Below are 7,099 nucleotides of genomic sequence, written 5' to 3' on the forward strand. Positions count from 1 at the left end.
CGAAATCGTGTAAAAAGGGAGTTCAGTGTACTATACTTATATAAAAATTATACTTTTTGAAAACATGGTATTATTTCATGTTGAGTATTCAAATTACCAACACTGCATATAAAAAAGCATCTTTCATTTCATTTTCAACGGAAAGTTAGTGAAATCTTTCTGGTTTTGATAGTGAACATTTCAATCAAATTTAATAATTTTAAATCTTGTACATATAAAAACGAAAAAGTTGTAATAAAGGAGAGACAGAGATAGGCGTGTTTGTTAATGGAGTGTGAGGGAGAAGTGATTTTACAAAATATAAATAATAGTTATTTTAAAAGTTTTGTCTACGTAAAATTGTATAGAAAATGAATGTACCTACGTAAAATAATTGATAAAATATATATTATATCGATAAATTTAAATATTGTTTCTTTTGTTCTCTTATGCCGCCTTCTCCTTACCGAAACGGTTCCCTCATTTTCAGTATAATAAATATAATGATGCGAATCGGTTTTATGTCAAGGGTAGATTTAGCAGAAGCTCTTTCTTCTGAGTGCACGCAGGAATACAGCTCTGCTCCTGAAAAGGGACCCACAACTTCAAACATACTAAAAAATAATGGAACAAATTTATTGTTGTCTTAACTAGAAAACTGCTTATCTACAGTTTGGCAAAATGTTCAGGAGAGCATAAAAACTGAATAAAAGCAGTTTTAACCAATATCATGTTATGTAAATAATGATTTTTGTTGATTTGGCATTAAAATATTAGGAACAATTTCAACCTGTCCTCCAAAAAACACAAAAAATGCAGATACGTATTATTCTCTTTTCCTTACCAACATAGAAGCAAATTTAGTGTGAGGATACTAATATTACCCAATTATCAACATACAATGGATGTAATTTCTTGATGCAACAAGCTGAAAGAAGTACCTACATAGCAAGCTTTTCTCCTACCAAGAAAATAAGTTGAACTATTACCTTAGGGAAGAATAATATTTTATTGAAAATTTTACAAAAATAGTACCTACAATCAGTGGCGGCCGGTGGTCTTCAGAATAGCATTTTCTGGTAGTGCGCAATGGTTTACCTTCTATACCCAGCATTGGCGCATAGGGCAAGCACAAGTTCACGCCACTTCCCTCGGTTCAACGCCAACTCTTGCGCCTCCCGCCATGTCAGACCTGCAGCACGTAGGTCGCTTTTGTAGCACCGCTGCAGGGTGAGGGAGGGCCGGCCATGGCAACGGAACCCTTGAGGCTGTGCCATAAGGGTACGCAGTGTCACACTCTTTGGCGGCATCAGGAACACTTGTCCTAGCCACGTAAAGGTCGTAAAGCGTCTCTCCATGATTACCTTAATCACCGAAGGCTGCCGTGTCAATAAGCTAAGATAATATCTTAGTGTAAAATGACTGAAATATTGAACTTCTCAGAAGGTAAATTAAATATGTCTTTGTTTATTTATTATATTTCTTAAAAAGAGTTTTTAAACAGTTCAAATGATTTAATATCAATAAAGAAAAATAAATGTCATGGTTTATGACTTTATGCTCTGAGCAAACAATGCTTCAGCCAAATAAATAACCACTGATGTGTTTTTTTGTTTATTGAATGTATTTGAGTGGTTTAGAAATAAATGCCATAGTTTGTATTTTCGTAAAAGTTTGGCGATTCATTAAATCTTAAATGTGAAATTGTTAAAAATTAACTCGCCAACATTGTTATAAAACAGAAACTGGCGTTTTTGTTTTTAGAGTCCTAATTTCATGCGCCGATCTAAAAGTGTAAAAAATCTACACAAAAGTCATTACAGGAACATTCGACCACGGTTTAAGTAGTATATAATGACCTCATTGTAATCCTGTGCAAACTGAAAATCTGTTTGGATTGTAATCGCTTTGCGCACGAACGGAGTATTGTTCATAGTTCGCGAAGTGAGTGATACACGTATGAATAACAATGAAAAGTTGAGCGATGTCTTCAAAGATGCAGGCGGTGCGTAGCACTTGCATGGTATTAGAGGAGCCGCCGCTGCCTACAATGTATAATAATAGTTATCTAATCTGGAAGGTCATCATAAAAGAAGTGGTAATCTTCTTCAATGGTAGCTGAGTTGTTGCAAATGTTGGTATTTGGTATCTTTTATTTTCAATCCATCAAGATGAAGCTGTGGCAAATCAGAAAATTTAACACTCAAAATGGGCGTCTTTACGAAAAGGAATTGGATCCCATTCTACTTGTGTGTGACGTAAGTAGTTTGTATAAAATGCTATTGTGTATTTTAGAGCTTTTATATCAGTCGCAATTGGATCCCCACTTTTTTTCCCTGGCCTTATAGACTTTCAAGTTAACTTCTATATCATTAAAAAACTTGTGGTTGAGATACTTCACCGAGTAGGGAGATTTTTTACAAGCCTCTCCAAATATCCACATATTGGGCTGGAACGTTTATCTTTTTTTTACGTTTGATTGCACCCTTATGTATGTATGTATGTGAAATCGTTGAATTATCGTGATTTTCGGAAGAAAGGTTAAATAATGCATTCCTCAGTGTGGAATTCCGGTTCTGGTATGTGCAACCATCACTGTAGAGTATTATTTCCCTATCGTCGGTTATTGGGTGGGTTTTCAGGAACTCTTCTATGAAATGAACAATTATAGAAGAGAACTCATTGGCACTCAAACCACCTTCAGCCTCATGCCATAGAAAGCAATACCCTTGCAGGCGTTTTATGTCGTATATCGTCGTTAAGATATGAAAACCTCATATTGAAAAATGTTCAGGAGGATGAAAAAACAGTTTTACTCAAAATTTTCTATAAGAACATGATCAAAGTTGTTTTAGAAAATGATTAAATAATCAAGTGGGGCATTTTGGACAGTTTGGATTTGGTTTGTGGCTTATAGATTTGGCAGTATTTAACTTAGAAAATGAGTTACGAGTTTTTGTTATTCCAATGTAAGATTTTAATTGAGTTACGAGGTTTCAATGTTAATAATTAATGCATAATAAATAGTTATATTTTATTGTCTTTGAAAAGAAAACACATTTTGGACATTTGATTTATTTGATAATCTTTAAAAAGGAGGTGGAAAAAAATAATGAAATGCTAAAATAATAATTCAAATTTTAAAAACTTATATTAAGTAAAATAAATGAAAATATAATTAATATTAAATTCTACAGGTTTTTTTAAAAAAGTTTGTCGATAGCTATTTCGGTTGTAACACCATTATCAAGACTAGACACCATTATGAAATAAAAAATTCGGTTAGGTACATGTTCAAACATGCGCGTTAATATAATTTTACTCCCTACTTCAATTATAGTTTGTCAATTTATGGCTACGGCCGTATGTTGTAGCTTAACCACTGGGGAATGACAAAAGAAATGGCGTATTTCAAAAAAACACTACCTTAATCTTAGGTCAATAATTATTATAAAGCAATCATTATTCATAAGATATTTATCACACTTGAATGGTCAAAGACATAGCTTATAATAAGTATCTTTAGAATCATCTTCAAATGTGTTAATCTTGCCGATTTTTTGAATAATAAAATGCCTAATTCTTGTCAAATTTGGGATCACAGAGATTATCAATATAATTTTTTATCGTGAATATTTTACAAAAATTATCTCGTAATAAATTATACTAATGGTTTCATTAATGAGTTTAAAAATTAATAAACGTAAAAAAATCTTAACACCACTGCACAGTTATGTACCGAAATATGACTATATTCTAAAACATTAGAGCGAGAGGTTTAAAAGAATACTATTTTATGTAACAAAAATACTTTCTGCAGTCATCAAATGTTTAAAATAACTATAAAGGATAATAAGGCTTCAAAATGATATAAATCGATTATCTACAACGTGTAAGGAGTGTCCAGGATCATGGTTTGAAAATACAATAAAAACTCAATTTTGACCTACGACGAGCACGTGGGCCGTTAAACAATATAGTTTCCCGGTGCGGGACATTCATATCGAGACAAATGTTGATAAATAATGAAGCAATACATATTATATCTGATAAGAATAGGAATTTATAAGACCTAAAGATGTGGAATCAGCTTAAAGAGGCTTTCATCCAGCAGTGGATTGATACAGGTTGATGACGATATAAATGGGTAGGTATATAAAACCATGAATTTAAAAAAATATAGCAGTTTATATGACCAAGAAGAGTAGAATTAGGTTGGGATAACCTTCATCCAGCAGTGGATTAATCTTGGTTGATGATGATAATGACGATATTATGAATGGGTAATTATAATATCAGCAATTTTGATAAATATACCAATTCATATGGCCGACAGAAATTCAAACAACTTAGAGAGGCCTTCATCCACCGGTGGATTGATTCAGGCTCATAATGATAATGGAAATATAAATAAATATAATATAATATCACCGATTTTGATAAATACAGCAATTCAAATGACAGAAAGGAGTAGAATCAGGAATGGGAGGCCTTTATCCAGCAGTAGATGGGTTCAGGTCAATGATGATAAGAGCGATAGAAATGGGTATAATATAGTAGTTGAATCAGGTTGCGGAACCCTTCATCCAGCAGTGGATTGATCCTGGTTGATGATGATGACGATATGAATATGTAGATTAATGTAATATCACCGATTTTGATAAATACAGAAATTCATATCACAGAAATGAGTAGAATCAGGCTAAGGAGGTCTTTATTAAGCAGTGGATTGGTTCAGGTCGATGATGATGATGATGATGATGACGATATGAATATGTAAATAAATATAATATCACCGATTTCGATAAATACAGAAATTCATATGACAGAAAGGAGTAGAATCAGGCTAGCGAGGTCTTTATTAAGCAGTGGATTGGTTCAGGTCGATGATGATTATGATGACGATATAAATATGTAGATAATATTATATCACCGATTTTGATAAATACAGCAATTCATATGACAGAAAGGAGTAGAATCAGGCTAGGGAGGTCTTTATTAAGCGGAGGATTGATTCAGGTCGATGATGATGATGATGACGATAATGACGATATGAATATGTAGATAAATATAATATCACCGATTTTGATAAATACAGCAATTCATATGACAGAAAGGAGTAGAATCAGGCTAGGGAGGTCTTTATTAAGCAGTGGATTGGTTCAGGTCGATGATGATGATGATGATGACGATATAAATATGTAGATTAATATTATATCACCGATTTTGATAAATACAGCAATTCATATGACAGAAAGGAGTAGAATCAGGCTAGGGAGGTCTTTATTAAGCGGAGGATTGATTCAGGTCGATGATGATGATGATGACGATAATGACGATATGAATATGTAGATAAATATAATATCACCGATTTTGATAAATACAGAAATTCATATGACAGAAAGGAGTAGAATCAGGCTAGGCAGATCTTTATTCAGCAGTGGATTAATCCTGGTTGATGATGATGATATGAATATGCAGATAAATATAATATCACCGATTTTTATAAATACAGGGATTCATATGACAAAAAGGAGTAGATTCGGGCTAGGGAGGCCATTATCCAGCAGTGGATTGGTTCAAGTCGATGATGATAAGATGGATAGAAATATGTATAATATCACAAATTCGTTAAACCAATAGTAGTAGAATCAGGTTGCGGAACTCTTCATCCAGCAGTGGATTGATCCTGGTTGATGATGATGATGATTATGATGACGATATGAATATGTAGATAAATAACATTAGAAATTCAATACTGTCAAGAATACAATCAACGTAGAGAGGCCTTTATCCAGCAGTGGATTTATTGAGGCTCGTGATAATAATGGCATTATATATAGATAGGTAGATAATAATATAATATCACTGATTTTGATAAATATAACAATTCATGTGTAAGTAAGGAGTCGAATAACGCTGAGGAGGCCTTCATCCAGCAGTGGATAGGTCAAGATTAATGATGATAGGGACGATAAAAATAGGTAGTATCACCCCCTCCATTTTGGTATGTGTGGATTTTTCTCAACTGTCACTTTTATTTTTAGTTTTCTTTTTTATCGTCTGTATTTGGGATGAAGGTGGATAATTGACACACTGGAATGGTTTCGGAAACGACGAGGTTTATTTGGTGTTAATATATACTATATGGTTACATTTTTTATCATTTAATTCTACGGAGCGCAAAATGTACGCGTTCGCGATTTTGCTGCTTGTCGCGATCTCAGCGCCAAAAAAAAAACCGTTGGACTCGCGAGCTGTGCACAATGCGACGTTGCCATACGTGTTTTTTTTTTGGACAATGTTGCCGGTCAGATATTATTTATTAGTGGTATTATACATTATTTAATTATTTTCGCAATCAGCCGTTATTATTTGTTGGCTTTGATACCGATTCGGGCGTCTCCAGGTACATAAAGACACACCCAAATGGGGACCATACGGGGGCGTCACAAGCGCACCTCTCTGGAAAGGCCCGAATGGGGTCGGGCCAACTAAGGGCTGATTACGATAGCGTGTGTAACTGGACAGTGCGGTGGCTTGATAAGGGGTGGTTGCGTCTCTAGACGTTGAAGGATCGAAGCCCCACCGGTACGTCGGCGGCCGGAGAGACTCGGATGCAGCACTGTAGCATAGTGGTTCGCGGTTCCCGGGCCCACCGTAAAGCTGCTGAGAGAGGAGGGCGTCGCGCCCAGCCCTCTCAACACCCTCGGACCGTCGGCAACCAGAGAGTTTCGGATGCAGCACTACGCCGCTTTGTGGGCGTAGTGGTTCGCGGCTCCCAGGCCTACCGTACGGGCGGATGCTGAGAGAGGACGTCGCACCCAGCTTTCCCAACAGCGACCGTCCGAAAATCAGTCGATCCCTCACGAAAGTGCATACCGGCGCATCACTTGACCCCCTTTTTTGCTCGCTTGCCCTGCCGCGGCTATCGAATTACACGCACTGCACTGATATTATACTAATATAATATGCGAAAACTTAATTTTATACTTAAAATGGCTTTAAAGTTTATAAAAATAATTTTAAAAATATATCAGGGCCCGAAATGGACCGGAATGCCATTCTGCCTCATACAACCGCTCCGGGTTGTAAAATTTTCCACTTCGAGCACTGAAAT

The sequence above is a fragment of the Rhyacophila brunnea genome, unplaced genomic scaffold (genome assembly GCF_057557595.1).
Source record: "Rhyacophila brunnea isolate RB1 unplaced genomic scaffold, BYU_Rbru_1.0 scaffold_4, whole genome shotgun sequence".
NCBI classification, from domain to species: Eukaryota; Metazoa; Arthropoda; class Insecta; order Trichoptera; family Rhyacophilidae; genus Rhyacophila; species Rhyacophila brunnea.